Source organism: Passer domesticus (genome assembly GCF_036417665.1).
Source record: "Passer domesticus isolate bPasDom1 chromosome 26 unlocalized genomic scaffold, bPasDom1.hap1 SUPER_26_unloc_1, whole genome shotgun sequence".
NCBI classification, from domain to species: Eukaryota; Metazoa; Chordata; class Aves; order Passeriformes; family Passeridae; genus Passer; species Passer domesticus.
The window spans coordinates 240,417-257,430 of NW_026989901.1; the positions used below are offsets into that span (position 1 = coordinate 240,417).

General features: G+C 47.5%; 1 long non-coding RNA gene across 3 annotated transcripts; it reads right to left on the bottom strand.

Annotated features, from left to right (window-relative positions):
• Nucleotides 1-621: 621 nt before the first annotated feature.
• On the bottom strand, nucleotides 622-16,803 carry LOC135291660 (uncharacterized). 3 transcript variants are annotated; one of them, XR_010354419.1, is made up of 4 exons: nucleotides 16,749-16,803; nucleotides 11,903-12,032; nucleotides 2,206-2,440; nucleotides 622-1,088 (listed from the first exon to the last, which is right to left on the bottom strand). It is a non-coding gene; the product is annotated as an uncharacterized LOC135291660 (long non-coding RNA). The 3 variants fall into 3 exon arrangements; XR_010354417.1 differs by lacking the exon at nucleotides 622-1,088 and having other exon boundaries at nucleotides 1,108-2,440; XR_010354418.1 differs by lacking the exons at nucleotides 622-1,088; nucleotides 2,206-2,440 and adding an exon at nucleotides 9,482-11,090.
• Between the last annotated feature and the right edge of the window lie 211 nt (nucleotides 16,804-17,014).

A 17,014-nucleotide genomic window follows, 5' to 3' on the forward strand; every position in this document is an offset into this window, starting at 1 on the left:
CTGGCACTGTGCCAAGGTCAAACCATGATGGTACAATAAGAACACCAGTTGTATCCGTACCTGACAAAAATCCATCTTGTCCTTGTTGCTTGACCCAGTTTACGAGGATGCTGGGCCTGATTGACCATCTGAAGAGGGCACACGGGCAGAAAAAGGTGGTATTTAAGTGCTCAAAGTGTGGCAAGCAAAATCTTAATTACCACAGTATAGCGTGTAAAGGTACAAGTGTGTGTGGTTCCTACTGGCAAGTGGGTCTGTGAGGTATGCCAACGAGGGTTTGCCACCAAGATTGGCCTGGGCTGACACAAAAGGATACGACATCCTCTTGTGAGATATCTTGAACAGATTGATGCCTCCCATCCCAAGGTGTCATCATTGAGGGGGGCCCACAAGAGGGTATGGACTGAAGAGGAGGAGGCTCTCCTGGTACAATTAGCGGGCATATTAACCAACTTATTGCGGAGCAGATTCCATGCAAACTCCTAAGCAGATCAGTGATAAGAGGCACCTTCTGGGGAGAGGTCCCTCTGTGAAAGATCAGGTTGGGCTGGAATGCGTGAGGGAGATGGTACATCACTCCGGGTCTGCTAAACTGCCAAAGGAGGGACGGTTGAGGCTCCATTACCGTGATGCCATCAAAACTGGTTTATTGCCTGGCATATTTGCCAGGTATCATGAAGTCTTCAAGAAGGCATTGAAGGGTCAAAATCTGCCAAAGCTGGTGAATGAGGGTTTTGATGAGTTTCGAAATAGCCTGGGTGTGCCAGGCCAAAATATGAGATCTAGCAGGGGTTGAAAAAGGCAGATGGTTCGTGGTCGGAGTGCATCCAAAACAGCAACTAATTGGATGCGTAAAAGGGCGGTAAAAAGAGGGAAATTTCTCAGTTTTCAGGTGTTGTACGAGTTGCATAGAAGGCATCTGGCGCCTATTATTCTGGACAGTACGGAAACTGTGTGGTTCCAGTTACCATCTGGGGTTGTCCACGATCACTTTAAGATACAATGGGATACAACGGGAGAGTTTGGTAGCTTGGCGAATTTCCCTCCGCATGCGGAGACAGGTAACATCGTATTTGAAGGCCTGATTACTGAAAAGGAGATTGAGAAATACGTGAGTGAGATGGCTAAGTCCTCTGGTCCTGGGCCAGATGGGATTACTTTGGGTCATCTTAATAAAAGACCCAAAGTTTTCCCAGTTGACTGAGATCTTCAACCTCTGGCTGCTTACTGGCACTATCCCAGACGCGCTGCAGGACTGCCGGACAGTTTTGATACCCAAGTCTTCCGAGGTGGTGAGACTTGGTTATATCAATAACTGGAGACTATCACCATTGGTTCCATGGTGATTAGGCTGTTCTCCAGGATCGCTACTGTGAGACTGTCTAGGGCATGTCCCATCAACTCTCGTCAACGGGGTTTTATTTGTGCTCCGGGTTGTGCTGAAAACCTCAAGTTATTGCAACTTGTGGTGAAGTATGCGAAAAGGGAGCATAAACATCTGGGGGTGGTGTTCGTGGACAATGCAAAGGCCTTTGACACTGACAGTCATCAGCATGTAATTGAGGGTCTGATCCAGAGAGGGATTTACTTGCATGTTGTGAAGTTGGTAAGGGAAATGTACAAAGATATCAAAACGTACATTTCCGTTGGGAGGGAAAAGACAGATCCCATTTACATTTGCTCAGGTGTCAAGCAAGGTGATCCCATGTCACCTGTACGGTTCAACTTGGCGATGGACCCTCTTCTATGCAAACTCAAAAGTGAAGGTGAAGGTTTCCATCATGGGAATTTAAAAATAATGGCCATGACTTTTGCTGACGATCTAGAGCTGCTGAGTGACTCCTGTGATGGCATGAATCGTAACATCAAAATTCTGGAGACCTTTTGTGAACTTACTGGTCTTCGGACTCAGGGGGAGAAATGTCATGGCTTTTATATCAAGCCTACTCAGGACTCGTATACTATCAATGATTGTCCCCCTCGGGAAATAAATAGTTCCCCCCTGAAGATGATTGACCCAGGGAGCTCAGAGAAATTTCTCGGCACATGGGTTGACCCCTGAACTGGCTTTGCAGATTCAGGTTTGTCAGAGAAGCTCATAGATTGGTTACATCGGATTGGGAACTCACTCCTCAAACCTCTTCAGAAAGTCAAGATACTTAGGACTTATACCATCCAGAGACTAGTATACTTGGCTGACCATACCGAGGTGAGCGTGGGCCTTCTGGAATCCCTTGACCTGTTGATTCGTAAGGCGGTCAAGGAATGGCTTCATCTTCCACTGAGTACATGTGATGCCATCTTGTATTCGAGTTTTAAGGATGGTGGTCTGGGTATCATCAAATTGGTGGTGCTTATTCCAAGCATACAGGCGAGAAGACTCCATAGGTTGGCGCAGTCTTCTGATGCGGCTCTGCTGGGCTTTTTAAGGGATGAACATCTGGAATTGGTATATGAGAAACTGTGGGTAAGAGCTGGTGGAAGAAAAGAGTCCATCCCATCGATTTGGGAACCTATACCAAGGATAGAAGGCGGTGGTGATGAAGGCCAGTCAGAATGGGAGGTACCTAGTCCCAAGGTCCGCTACCCAAAACTGTGCAGTTGGTGGAAAATAGAATTTCAAAAGTGGATACATCTGGTTGCCCAGGGACATAGTATCGAGAATTTTGAGAATGATGACATCAGTAACGCCTGAATTAGGCACTACAGCGGCATACGTCACCAAAAACTTATATCGGCCCTACAGTTAAGAGCAAATGTCTACCTCACAAGGGAATTCCTGGCTAGGGGTAGACAGGAGAATTTTGTTCAATTATGCCGGCATTGTGCTGCTAGATTTGAAACTGTAGCTCACATTGTCGGGAACTGTCCAATTAGACAGGATGCCAGGATTAAGAGACATAATGCCATCTATGAAACTCCTAGCTGCAAAACTAAGAAAGCGGATTGGACAGTCTTCCAGGAACCATGCTTGTGAGATGAGGTTAACAAACTGTTAAAGCCAGATCTAATCTTTGTGAAGGATTCCAAGGCATTGTGGTTGACATTATGGTCAGATATGAGCACAGTAACTCCTCACTGAGGGAGGCTGCTGCAGGGAAGGCCAAAAAATATCAGTGCCTTCACCCACAGATACAACAACTGACTAATGCAGTGGACATTGAATATGTAGGCTCCGCCATGGGGGCCTGTGGAAAGTGGTACTGCGAGAACTCTGAGCTGCTTTCAGCCCTCGGTCACTCTAAAACAAGGCTAGAGAAGACTACCCGGGCCCTAGCATCCAGAGTCCTTGTGTCTGTAGATATTGTACATATATTCACGAGCAAAGCCAGATCGATTGTACCTGTGTAACATTACTATAGGAATAAATTAGGCCCCTTTCCCTGGCTGGTTTTTGCTGGACAGTGGAATCGGTTTTGGGTAGGAGGGGTTCATCCTTCATAACCGTGTCTTTCAAAGCCCATATTTTGGGCTTTAAATTCTAATCTGGACCTTCAGGTGGACGGGCCACCTTACTTAACCCGGAAAAGAGATCTGTATTATTTATATATGTTTATTAAACAGCCAAATGCCTCGTCATCTAATTAGTGACGTGCGTATGAACGGATGAATGAGAGTCCCACTGTCCCTACCTACTATCCAGCGAAACCACAGCCAAAGGAACAGGCTTGGTTCAACACGAGCCTCGTCATGCTGTGGGTGTTGATGCCTTATTGGGCACTGGGCCTTTTGCCAACCCAGATTTACAGGCAAGGTGGGATCCTTCAATTCTGACACAAGCTCAGCAAATAGGTGTGAGTGCTTTAATTGAAACAATGGAAATGGCAGCTCCAAAAGAGAGATATGTTACTATACAACAAGGATTGAGAGAACCATTTTTGCAATTTGTGGAAAAGCTTGCTGCAGCTATTGAGAAACAGGTAGATGATGAACCTTTGCCACACAGATTGTGTATACAATTGGCTAAAGAAAATGCAAACCCAGGCTGTAGAAAGATTATGGACACCTTACCTGGGGAGCCCACATTGTCTGAAATGGTAACTGCTTGCTCAAAAGTTGATTCAGTAGAGCATAACATGGCAGCTCTTGCTGCAGTTCTAAGACCTCCATCAAAATGCTATAGCTGTGGACAGCAAGGGCACGTAAGGGCACAGTGTAATACCCAGAAAATAACATCTAAGTCAAATGCAAGCAGCAATACTATGTGCAATTGTTGTGCCAAATTTGGGCACCATGCTAAACAATGCAGGAGTAAATATCATGCAAATGATCAGCTACTGTAGGGAAATGGGAGGAAGAGCACAAAGAAGCACGTGGGAACCCAAATACCCAGACAACCACAGCAGCAACTACAGGCCTTCCTGGTACTGCAAAGCTACCCATTTGTGAACAATACTCAGGGGTCCACAGGGACTGATATACCCACTGCTGACACAGTAACCATTTTGACAAAAGAAATATGCAAAGTTCCCCTCAATGCCTACGGTCTAATAGGATGAGGATTGAATGCATTTTTGATAGGGAGATCAAGTACCACACTTAGAGGTATTCATGTGCATTTAGGATTTATTGATGCTGATTATATAGGACAGATTCATGCTATGGTATCAATCGATGACCCCCCTGTCACTATTCAGAAAGGAATTTGCATTGCTCAACTTGTACCTTTTGTGGGTTCTGTTCCAAATACAGTGGACCAAAGTCGTGGCACAGGAAGTTTTGGATCAACAGGGGTACCTCAAGTGTTCTGGACTGAGAAAGTAACAGAAAACCATCTGGAAAAGACATGCATCCTCACAGCCAGTGGATATCATCCAAGAACCATATCAGTAACAGGTTTGATTGACACTGGAGCAGATGTTACAATACTGTCGCGACTTTGTTGGCCTCAATCGTGGCCTCTCACTCATGCATATTTTGGACTTATGGGGTTGGGTGGTGCTACAACAGGTGGCTTGTCAGCCATTGTAATTAATGTGAAACATCCTGATGGCCAACTGTGAGTGTCTGTCCGAAACTTCCCTCATTTTTTGCCTCTCGACCGTCATGAAAGCCAAGACCACCGGGGAAAGGAAAAGATCCTGTTCTGAAAATCCAGGTCTGACTGGTCCACCAAGCCAAATTATTGTCTGTGGGTGTGTTTGCTCAACTCATGGAACACTGCACCCAAGAAGGGGCAGTGTGCTCTCCTTCGCCTGCATCACCTAGCAACGCTAGTCCTGGAATTTCTCCACCCTTCTGACTTGGCTGGACTTTCTCTCTGGAATGACCTTCTTGGTGGTCACCACTAAAAGACCCTCCATTCACTGTACATCAACCACCGTGACAGATGGACTGAGATGGGAGAGGGTCCTCCCCTCAAGGACTGAGACATGCGACCCCTACATGGAAAAGCCCCCTCTTCTTCCCAAAAGGATTGAGACTGAAATCCCTACTGTAGGGTGAGGGAAGGCGTGCATGGGGACCAAAGCAAGTTTTGCAAGCGACCACTGGACCAAGAATACAATGGTTCTTGCCTACTGCTGATGGACTTTTTGTACGACGCCTGCTGCTGACGACGCCTGCTGCTGACGGACTACTGATAAGACTTTTTGTACCCTTTCTCAATAGACTATTTTGAAATGTGTCCCCTTCCCCCATTCAAAAGGACTATAAAAGAGGTTAGAACTGACTGATACCCTGGAGATCTCCCCTGACGTGAAGACGACAGGCTCTTCGTCGACCGGACTTTGAGGGACTTTGTCATCTACACGTCTGGTAGCTATACACCTCCTTGCCTTTCCTCTCTTCTTTTCTTTTCCTTATTCTTTCCCTTTTCTTCATTCCCCTTCTCTCTAACGCGTCTTTGCTGTGGCTATTCAATAAAAGTATATTTGTTTTGATTTTACTGCAAAATCGCCTTGTCGTGTCAGGTTTTGAACATTGAGATCAGAGAAAAAGAATCTTCACGAATCACGTCCTTAGGACGGATCGTGTCACCAACAAGTTAACATCAGACCCCACGTTGCTGATGCTCCTCAAAGATTGTGGGGACGAGATTGCTTACCTCAATGAGGTGTCAAAATTACTACGTATTTTTAATAGGGGCCACTGTGATGCAGGGCGGTGAACATCCAGTTGTAGCCTTAACATGGTTGACAGATAAACCTGTCTGGGTTGACCAGTGGCCCCTTACTACCAAAAAGCTTACATCCCTGCAAGAATTAGTCACAGAACAATTGCAAGCAGGACATACTGAAGAATAATTCAGCCCCTGGAATACCCGTGGTTTTGTAATAAAAAAGAAATCAGGAAAATGGAGAATTTTATATGATTTACAGCAGACAAAGGCTGTAATGGCAACAATGGGAGCTTTACAACCAGGCCTTCCTACACCTACAATGATTCCACAGGAATGGCAGACAGTTGTCATTGATTTAAAAGATTGTTTCTTTACTATTCCACTGGCTGTGCAAGACAAAGAAATTTTTTTTGCTTTTACTGTGCCTTCCACAAATCATGCTGAACCCAACAAAAGATATCAATGGAGGGTACTCCCCCAAGGCCTGAAAAACTCTACAACTATTTGTCAATGGTACGTGGGCACAGGCCTTGTCAAAAGTGCAGGAGCAATTATAATAACTGCTATTGTTATCATTAGATGCATGATATCTTGTTGGCATCTGACAACAAACAGTTATCAGCTCTTAAACAATGTGCTGTGACAAATTTGAAAGCCTTTGGTCTGATCATTGCCTCGGAGAAAGTACAGGAATACATGCCTTGGAAATATCTAGGGATGTTGGTGACTCAAGTTATGCCTCAACCTATGAAATTAGACATTGGTGTTAAAACTGTTACTGATGTACAGAAATTGGTTGGTTCAATAGGTTGGACTCAATCATATTTAGGCATAACCAATCATCAGATGCAACTATTGTTTGATTTGCTATCAGGGATCACTTCTCTACTAATGAGATGTTATGTGTAGAAAAGTTGTCCATTTTTTAAAGTTGTAGAGTTAACAAGTTAAACCAATTGCTGTTCATGTTGTAATCACCTGTTGTTAATAATTTTTCTTCAGTTACCTGTTAATGGTTAGAAATCAGCCCAATTGTCCCCCTGCGGCTTCCCAGAGGATTGGCACCTGAAGGCTGTAGGTAGCGGTGGGGAGGCGACGTCAGAGCTAGTATGCAAATGAGGAAGCCCCTCACCAAATCTTGAAAAAAACCCTAAAAACAATGAGCCATCATGGAATTAAGAGATCTAAGTGATGTCCAAAGGTGAGGAACTTAATCTTGTGTCTATTAAGATTCTTTTTGCCTCTCACCATAACTTAAAAGGAGGTTGACTAGAAAGAGGATATTGAATGTCAGACTGAAAAGGTGGAATGTTCTCATCTCTCGGGAGGACGGAAGACCCAGGTCTTCCAGCATACCAGCAGACACAGCTGCATCATCATCCTCCTCCTCTGTGCCATTCCTGACAGCAGCGGCGGCATGGGCACGACCCGTCATTTCTTCCCACTCAAGCCGATCTTTTTAATAAAGGCATTAAAAAGGAGAAAGATCTCCTGCCATATTCATTTCAGCTGGGGTGTCTCCAGGAGAGCCATGCCTGAAGAGGACACCAGAACTGGGATGGCCACCCACACTGGACCTGCAGGACAGGTGGCTATCAGGACCAGAGGAGATCGGCTTGGGACCAGTGATGCAGAGGAGCACTGGACTGGTGAGAGTATCCAGTGGTGAGAGGAGGGGGCGAGCGAGTGGTGTGTGAGTGAGACAAGGGCGAGCAGGTTGGCTCCTCAAAGTGAGTGAGGACCTCTTAGCACCGTGGTTCTGCACCCCCGCCAGGGGGCCGGCCGGGAACAGGGGGAAACAAGTGGAATTGGTGATTGAGGCGCTTCCAAAGGGGTAAAGAGGGCCCCCTCTGGGCGTGCAGAGGAAATAGTGTGTGAGTGGCACGCAAAAGCCCTGATACAAATCCTAACGAGGGAAGTTAGGCAAATTAGAAAATCAGACAGTTTTGTTTTTAAGTCCTGATGACGGAGGTCAGGCATGAGGCTCGGCAGAGGAAGCCAATCTTGAGTTTTAAAAAGTCCTGATAATGTAAGTCCTGACGGGGGAAGTCAGGCAAACTAAAAATCGGGCCATAGTTTTGTTTTAAGTCCTGATGAAGGAAGTCAGGCAAAATCACAAGTCCCGAGAAGGATTTGGGCAAGTCCAAAAGTCCTGCAGGCAAACAAAGTCCTGATGAAGGAGGGAGGTCTGGCAAACTCAGCCTCAGAGGCCGGGGTCTCAAGGTTGTTTTTTTTGTTGCGTCTCAGTGAAGGGAGGCCAAGGTGTGAACAAAGCCCTGACGAAAAGTGCTCAGGCAAATTGGAGTTTCGGCAGAGGAGGCTGGGACTTCTCAAATAGGATTTTTTTTTTTTTTTGAGTTGACTGTCAGTATATTTCCTTTAGGTAGAGGCAACTTTGTGATTTTTTTTTTTTTTGAGGCCCAAAAAAATGGGAGGATGTAATAGTAAGAAGAGAGGCCAGAGACTGAGGAATATACCCCCCGAGTCCCTTAGGTGAACAGTTAGAGAGATGGGGTTCTAGAGAGGCCACAGGGGGATTAGATAAGGTGAAGATGATTCACTACTGTTTAGAAGTCTGGCCAGAGTTAGATGTGCAAGGAGGATGGCCGTGGTGTGGGACAAAAGACAAGAGAATACCCCTCAAATGAATAATTTTGTGTCTGAGGATGGGCCATACTGCAGTATCCGATCCAGGACCTCCAAGGTAGAGAGACTTTTTCCCCTCAAAGAAGTTCCTATGGGAGGAGGTGGCTTTGTGAAGAACGCTCCTCCAACCACTTCTGAGGTGAGAGGATTCAAGAAGGAGTTAGGGAATTTAGTTGAGGACCCTGTGGGCATTGCCAACCAAGTGGATCAATTCTTAGGTCCAAATATCTACACTTGGGGGGAGATGAATTCTATTTTAAATATATTCTTTTCCCCAGAAGAGGTCCGGATGATTAGAGCTGCTAGCATAACAATTTGGGAAAAAGATAACTGTCCGGGACCCCAAGTGCCATCAGGTGAACAGAAATTGCCACTAGCTGATCCCAATTGGAACCCTAATCAGGAGGAAGGGAGGAAGGCTGTGATAGAATACAGGTCTTTGATAATTCAGGGGATCAGAGAATCAGTTCCCAAAGGAACTAATACAATAACTGGCATTTGAAGGTGCACAAGAGAAGGATGAAACTCCTGCTGCTTGGCTTAATCACCTAAAGCGGAACTTCCAGTTGTACTCCAAAACAGACCCAGACACCACAGAAGGTCAAGTGCTACTAAAGGTCCAATTTGTTACTACATCTTGGCCTGATATACAGAGAAAACTGGAAAAGATTGAAGATTAGCAAGAGCAGGACATTAATGAGTTATTGAGAGAAGCATTGAAGGTGTATTTTAGGAGGGAAGAAAAAAGGCCAAGGCTAGGATCCTGGTCGCTATAGCTAGAGAAAGTGTGGAGGAAAGAAACTCTATCCCACAATCCAAGGTAACAAAAGAGTGGGGAGGTCCACTACCAGACACAGGCAAGGATAGGCCAGCACCACCAAGTACAGGAGGAATGGAGAGACCTCAAGTCCCTTTGAGAGAAACGCGCTGCTGTTATTGCAGAGAGACCGGGCACATTAGGTGGAAGCCTTCCCAACTAAAAGGGAAACAGCCCAGGTCGTGGCAAGAGTAATCTTGGAGAATATTACCTCCAGATATGGAATGGTGAGCACCATAGACTCAGACCGAGGTCCACATTTTGTGGCCCAAAATATAATCGAAGCTTTAGAATAAAATGGACATTACATACTCCGTGGCATCCCCAGAGTTCTGGGAGGGTGGAGCAGATGAGCAAAACTCTCAAAAATGTATTGACTAAATGGATTGAAGAAACAAAAATGAATTGGCTAAAGTGTTTGCCCCTAGCGCTTTTGCACATCAGAACAAGACCCTGGTATGATATAGGGATTTCACCCTATGAAATGATGTTTGGACTGCCATTCTCGTTAACACCCTATAGCATAGGAGACTATCTGGAAGGAGAAGAAGCTACCAGAAAATATTTAGAAGTCATTGGAAGAACCCTGGAAGAACTTAGAAAAAGAGGATATGTCCCCCAAACCTCCCCTCTTGACACAAAAGTACATAACATTAACCCAGGAGATTGGGTTTTAATAAAATCCTGGAATTATAGACCATTAATGCCTGAATTTGAAGACCCCTTTCAGGTACTCCTCATTGCTAATTCGGCTGTGTGGACCAGAGAAAAGGGTTGGACCCACATCACGAGAATTAAAGGACCAGTCATATTTTCTATGCCCTGGCACGTCTGGGCTTGTCCCCACGCGCCCAGCTGCAACATCCATCTAGCCAAAAGCATCTCCAGGGTGAAACACCTGTGACACTTGCTGCTATTTGGGTCAGCAGCAGGGGTGAGACAAGCCAAGGCATGTCCCGTCCACAATACTGGCCCTGGAAATAGAGGCAATGGCTGCTCTCAAGGCCTGGGTGGTGGCGGCCAGCAACAAGGAGCTGGTGGCTGTGGATGGGTGGAATGTAGGAAAATAGAGATAGTGATGAAGGTAATCTCACCCCTAAGAAGTTACAGCTGTGCTAATTATCAAGCATTAGGAACAGGCCTGCCCTTAATAGGCCACAGCTAGATCCAATTAGGATAGGAATTGTAAAAGAGTAGATTGGCTGCTCGAGAAGTTAGATGGAGCTTGTTGGCTGTACTGAGAAGAAGGAGTCAGTGCTGTGAGGAGCTGCCCATGAGGGATCACCAAGAAGGTACAAAACCTTTGCAGTAAGATGGCAACAGATGGCCACCATGGCCAGGAGAGAGGCCGTGGTGTTCACCATCCGAGGGATGGCAGCCACCAAGAGGAAACAGCAGGTGGAGGAGGCCCTGGGGGACTTGGTGGCTGCATGTCACAAAGCCACTGTGTTCTCCTGGGAGCTGCACTGCCAGCTCAGGGCCATTGAGGCCACCCTGTAGTGGACAATGGACGTGTCATTCGATGTCCCCAAGACCTTGGTGGCTGCGGTAGATGAGGCTGAGCAGCTGTGGGAGGAGAGCACACACAAGTTCATTTGTAACCTGCTGGGAAGACTTAAGGAGATCCATTATCTCCTCTTCAGTCCCTCTGGTGGCCCTGGTGGCACCAGTGGCCCTGGTGACCAGAGACACTGAGTGGGACCAGACACTGCTGGGACCAGGAGCAACGCCAGGTATGGGGACAGGGACACCCCCAGGGATGCTCCCATGGTCTGAGGGGGACACAAAGAGGATTTGGGGTTAGGCTGTTTTAAACGGGAGTTTAGGGGAAAAGAATCAGAATTTTGGGGGAAAATACAGGGAGTTTGGGGGTGGAGAAATGAGAATTTGAGGGAAAAATGATAATCTGGTTTGTTGTATGGGTGAATAAGGTGAGAAATTCATGCATCTTTTATTTCCTCTGGAAAGCAGGTACATGGATTCAGAGCTATTACACCCTAACTGGATGTTTTTGGGGTTACTTTAATATGACACCTCCTGTAAGGAAATGACACCGGGGCAAATTTTCTCCCAACCCTTTAACCATCTCTTTGGATCTGCCCCACCAGTTTTTGAAGGGATCTGATCCACCCTAAAGACTAATGATATCATACAGTGGCTGGTGTTGCTGATAGGCTTGTTCTATTTAGCATGTAGAGATAAGGGAAGATTAACCTGGATAACCACCCTGACACCTACCCCAGAGACAAGGGATGCTGCCCCAGAACCTGAGCCTGCCCCACAGCCCACCTCAGATATAAACTACCCAGATTGGATGGGGGTTCTGCTGAAGGAGATATACTCCTTTAGCATCTGTCCCATCTTGTGTATTTCCCCACCTGGTGAGAAGCTCTCCCCTTGACTTGAAGAGGGAGAATCTAACAGTGCAGCAATGGAACCAGCAAGGGAACCAACATGTCCTGGTTCCAGCTGAACTGCAAGGGCACTCACAGCCAGCAGCAGCTACCCCTGTAGAAACAAGGAGATCTAAGATGAAATCAGAGCACCCAGGTAAGGAACCCTCAGGAGACCCAGAGGTCGCAATTATCATTGAGTCCCTGACGAATGAAAGTCTCCAAAATCTGCACAAAGACCTTGTATCATGGGGACATGAGGCTTATACAACCTGGCTACTTTGGGTTTGGGACCTTATGGGTACAGGAGTCCAGCTGGATGGTAATGAGGCAAGGAATTGGGGACCCTTGACTCAGGACTAAGGTGTGAGTCAGATTTTTGTAAGGGAGACAGGGTCCCTTTCCCTCTGGGAGTGGCTTTTAAGGCAGCCACTCTCCACAGGCAGAGAACGCAGGAGCACCACCATAGAATGCGCTGGAAGACCCCTGAGGAAGGGATCCAACAGCTGAGAGAAGTGGCAGTATTGGAGGTACTCTTTGGGAGGGATGGACAGCATGATAATGACCCTGACAAGGTCAGGTGCACAGGGCAAATGTTGTGGAGCCTGGCAAATCCAGGGCCATCTCAATACACCACCTTCACTGCAACGATCAATGCTGATACCAACCAAGAGACAGTGGGCTCTGTCACCAGCAAGCTCAGAAATTATGAGTGTGATTAATGGCCCAATGCAGGCTCATGTCTCTGCCATGGTCAAGGAACTCAAAGAGGGGATGAGGGAGGAGATGAGGAGGAACAATTCCCACATCACACCAGTGCAAGTCACTGACCCCAAAGTCAGAGCCCAATGTCCCCCAGCTAGACAGAGAGGGTACACACCAAGAGCTGACCTGTGGTTCTCCCTGCATGACCATGGGGAAGACATGGGAAGGTGGGATGGGAAACACACTCCTGTCCTGGCAGCACAGGCGCATCAACTCAAGGAGAAAAACACTAACCGAGGGAGTTCCACTAAAGTGAAGGCAGCCTCAGCCTCCCATGACTGAGCTGCCAGGTATGATCTGTCAGATCCCTCTGGAGGTACCTTTAGCATATAGCCCAGAAAGAAATAATAACCAGGGTTAGGGGGACCCTGCCTGTAGCCAGTGTTAGGAATATAAGTAGTAATTCGTGGAGAAAAATAGTGTATAAAAACATATATGTGAACAGAGTAAACTGGGGAGAGAAAAAGGGGGGGGGGAAATCCCTTCGTTCCCTTTAGGTTGAGAAATCCAACAGGATGACGAGATCACAAGACCTCAAAACCGCAGCAGATGGACATCTCAGTATTTGCATCCAAAGGGAACTCCAGCTGCACCAGGGATAAGCATTCATCAGCACCTACGCCCAAAGACACCAGGTGCTGATGGCCCAGACAAGATGCCTATCTGTGGGGATCAGAACCATCAACACATGGAATCTGAATGCCAGATTCCGGGAACCAGGGAAATGGACCATTCTACCCCCAGACGAGGCTTTGTCCAGAGAAAGAAACCACCTTGAATATGAAGAACTCAGAACGAAACAAAGACTTTCTGCCGCAGGCCAAATAAACTGTATAAAAACTGCTACCTTGCAAGCAGTAGGTGTGGATGGGGAGCTCTAGGTACCAGTTGGTCCTTTCCTCACGTTCACCCGTATCAATTCCCGGGGGTGACACGCTGGCCGTTTCGGTGGTGGCTGTCGAGACTGTTTTTATGGTCGTGAAATAAATTTTATTTTTCATATTTTTATTAAAATTGGCTAATTCGCATTTTTTATTTATAACAGTGATGAAGGTAATCTCACTCCTAAGGAGCTACAGCTGTGCTAATTATCAAGCATTAGGAACAGGCCTGCCCTTAATAGGCCACAGCTAGATCCAATTAGGATAGGAATTGTAAAAGAGTAGGTTGGCTGCTCGAGAAGTTAGATGGAGTTTGTTGGCTGTACTGAGAAGAAGGAGTCAGTGCTGTGAGGAGCTGCCCATGAGGGATCACCAAGAAGGTACAAAACCTTTGCAGTAAGATGGCAACAGATGGCCACCATGGCCAGGAGAGAGGCCGTGGTGTTCACCATCTGGGGGATGGCAGCCACCAAGAGGAAACAGCAGGTGGAGGAGGCCCTGGGGCTCCTGGGGGACTTGGTGGCTGCGTGTCACAAAGCCACTGTGTTCTCCTGGGAGCTGCACTGCCAGCTCAGGGCCATTGAGGCCACCCTGGAGCAGACAAGGGACATGTCCTTCGATGTCCCCAAGACCTTGGTGGCTGCGGTAGATGAGGCTAAGCAGCTGTGGGAGGAGAGCACACACAAGTTCATTTGTAACCTGCTGGGAAGACTTAAGGAGATCCATCATCTCCTCTTCAGTCCCTCTGGTGGCCCTGGTGGCACCAGTGGCCCTGGTGACCAGAGACACTGAGTGGGACCAGACACTGCTGGGACCAGGAGCAACACCAGGTATGGGGCCAGGGACATCCCCAGGAATGCTCCCATGGTCTGAGGGGGACACAAAGAGGATTTGGGGTTAGGCTGTTTTAAACGGGAGTTTAGGGGAAAAGAATCAGAATTTTGGGGGAAAATACAGGGAGTTTGGGGGTGGAGAAATGAGAATTTGAGGGAAAAATGATAATCTGGTTTGTTGTATGGGTGAATAAGGTGAGAAATTCATGCATCTTTTATTTCCTCTGGAAAGCAGGTACATGGATTCAGAGCTATCACACCCTAACTGGATGTTTTTGGGGTTACTTTAATATGACACCTCCTGTAAGGAAATGACACCGGGGCAAATTTTCTCCCAACCCTTTAACCATCTCTTTGGATCTGCCCCACCAGTTTTTGAAGGGATCTGATCCACCCTAAAGACTAATGATATCATACAGTGGCTGGTGTTGCTGATAGGCTTGTTCTATTTAGCATGTAGAGATAAGGGAAGATTAACCTGGATAACCACCCTGACACCTACCCCAGAGACAAGGGATGCTGCCCCAGAACCTGAGCCTGCCCCACAGCCCACCTCAGATATAAACTACCCAGATTGGATGGGGGTTCTGCTGAAGGAGATATACTCCTTTAGCATCTGTCCCATCTTGTGTATTTCCCCACCTGGTGAGAAGCTCTCCCCTTGACTTGAAGAGGGAAAATCTAACAGTGCAGCAATGGAACCAGCAATGGAACCAACATGTCCTGGTTCCAGCTGAACTGCAAGGGCACTCACAGCCAGCACCAGTCACCCCTGTAGAAACAAGGAGATCTAAGATGAAATCAAAGCACCCAGGTAAAGAAGGGCCCTCACAACCCTCAGGAGACCCAGAGGTCACAATCATCATTGAGTCCCCGACGAACGAAAGTTTCCAAAATCTGCACAAAGACATTGTACGATGGGGATGTGAGGCTTATACAACCTGGCTACTTTGGCTCCGGGTCCTTATGGGTACAGGCGTGCAACTGGATGGTAATGAGGCAAGGAATTGGGGACCCTTGACCCAGGACTCAGGTGTGAGTCAGATTTTTGTAAGGGAGCCAGGGTCCCTTTCCCTCTGGGAGTGGCTTCTAATGAGTGTCAGAGAGAGGTTTGTCCAGAGACAGAGAATGCAGGAGCACCACCATAGAATGCGCTGGAAGACCCCTGAGGAAGGGATCCAACAGCTGTGAGAAGTGGCAGTATTGGAGGTACTCTTTGGGAGGGATGGACAGCATGATAATGACCCTGACAAGGTCAGGTGCACAGGGCAAATGTTGTGGAGTCTGGCAAATCCAGGGCCATCTCAATACACCACCTTCACTGCAACGATCAATGCTGACACCAACTGAGAGACCGTGGGCTCTGTCACCAGCAAGCTCAGAAATTATGAGAGTGTGATCAATAGCCCAATGCAGGCTTATGTCTCTGCTGTGATTAAGGACTTCAAAGAGCAGATGAGGGAGCAGATGAGGAGGAACAATTCCTATATTGCACCAGTGCAAGCCACAGGCCCCAAAATCAGAGCCCAACATCCCCCAGCTAGACAGAGAGGGTGCACCCCAAGAGCTGACCTGTGGTTCTCCCTGCATGACCACGGGGAAGACATGGGAAGGTGGGATGGGAAACACACTCCTGTCCTGGCAGCACAGGCGCATCAACTCAAGGAGGGAAACACTAACAAAGGGAGTTCCACTAAAGTGAAGGCAGCCTCAACCTCCCATGACTCAGCTGCCAGGTATGATCTGTCAGATCCCCCTGAAGGTACCTCTAGCATGTATGCCCAGCAAAGAAATAATAACCAGGGCTGGAGGGGTCCTGCCTCTAGCCAGGAAGAAGCACAGGAAAATCACAATTGTAGACAGTGTGGATCCGATGGCCTGGCACATCAGAGCCACAAAAATAGCAAGTGTTAGTTGATAGTGGTGCACAGTGTATGTAGCATTAGCATTAATCATGTTATAATAAGCAGCCCAGCTCAGCTCCATGAAGCAGCCTCTGGGCTGACTGACAGAAGCTCACAGCCAATGCAAGCTCTCCTAAGATGCAGGCATTGCATTGGTTCAGAGTCTGGGGGCACAGAGACAGACCAAGGAGCTGTCTCGACCCGGGAGTTTGGAATGGGCTATAAAAGGCTGCTGGAGGTAATAAATGAGGCAGTTTGTTGATGAGCAAAGGGAGTTTGTAATGTGTTGTGTCTCAGGGAGACCAACACCACAGGATATTAATGTAACAGTAGTGGGGCTTGCTCGAGGCTGCAATGAGTTCATCAAATTCATCTTCCTCGGAGCTGCCTGAGCAAGAGCTCTCTGATTCGGCTGGCCCTGTTGTACCATATAATCTATTTTGCCTACCCCCGGTCCTAGGAAGCACCACGCAGGATTTGCTTCGTCTTTTAACCCGGGCTGCGCGTCTGCCTGCATCTGTGACGTCACTCCCCGGCGTTCGGGGTTGCCATGGAAACTGACAGGGCTGAGATCGGAGAGACCCCTCCCCACATGGGAGGTTCCCTCTCCGCTCTCCCGGTACAAGGCTCTGCCCCGGCTCCTCCTCTCGGGGCGCTGCCGGGGGCTGCACCCGCCATCCATCCCCGCCCCTCTCCCGGTACAAGGCTCTGCCC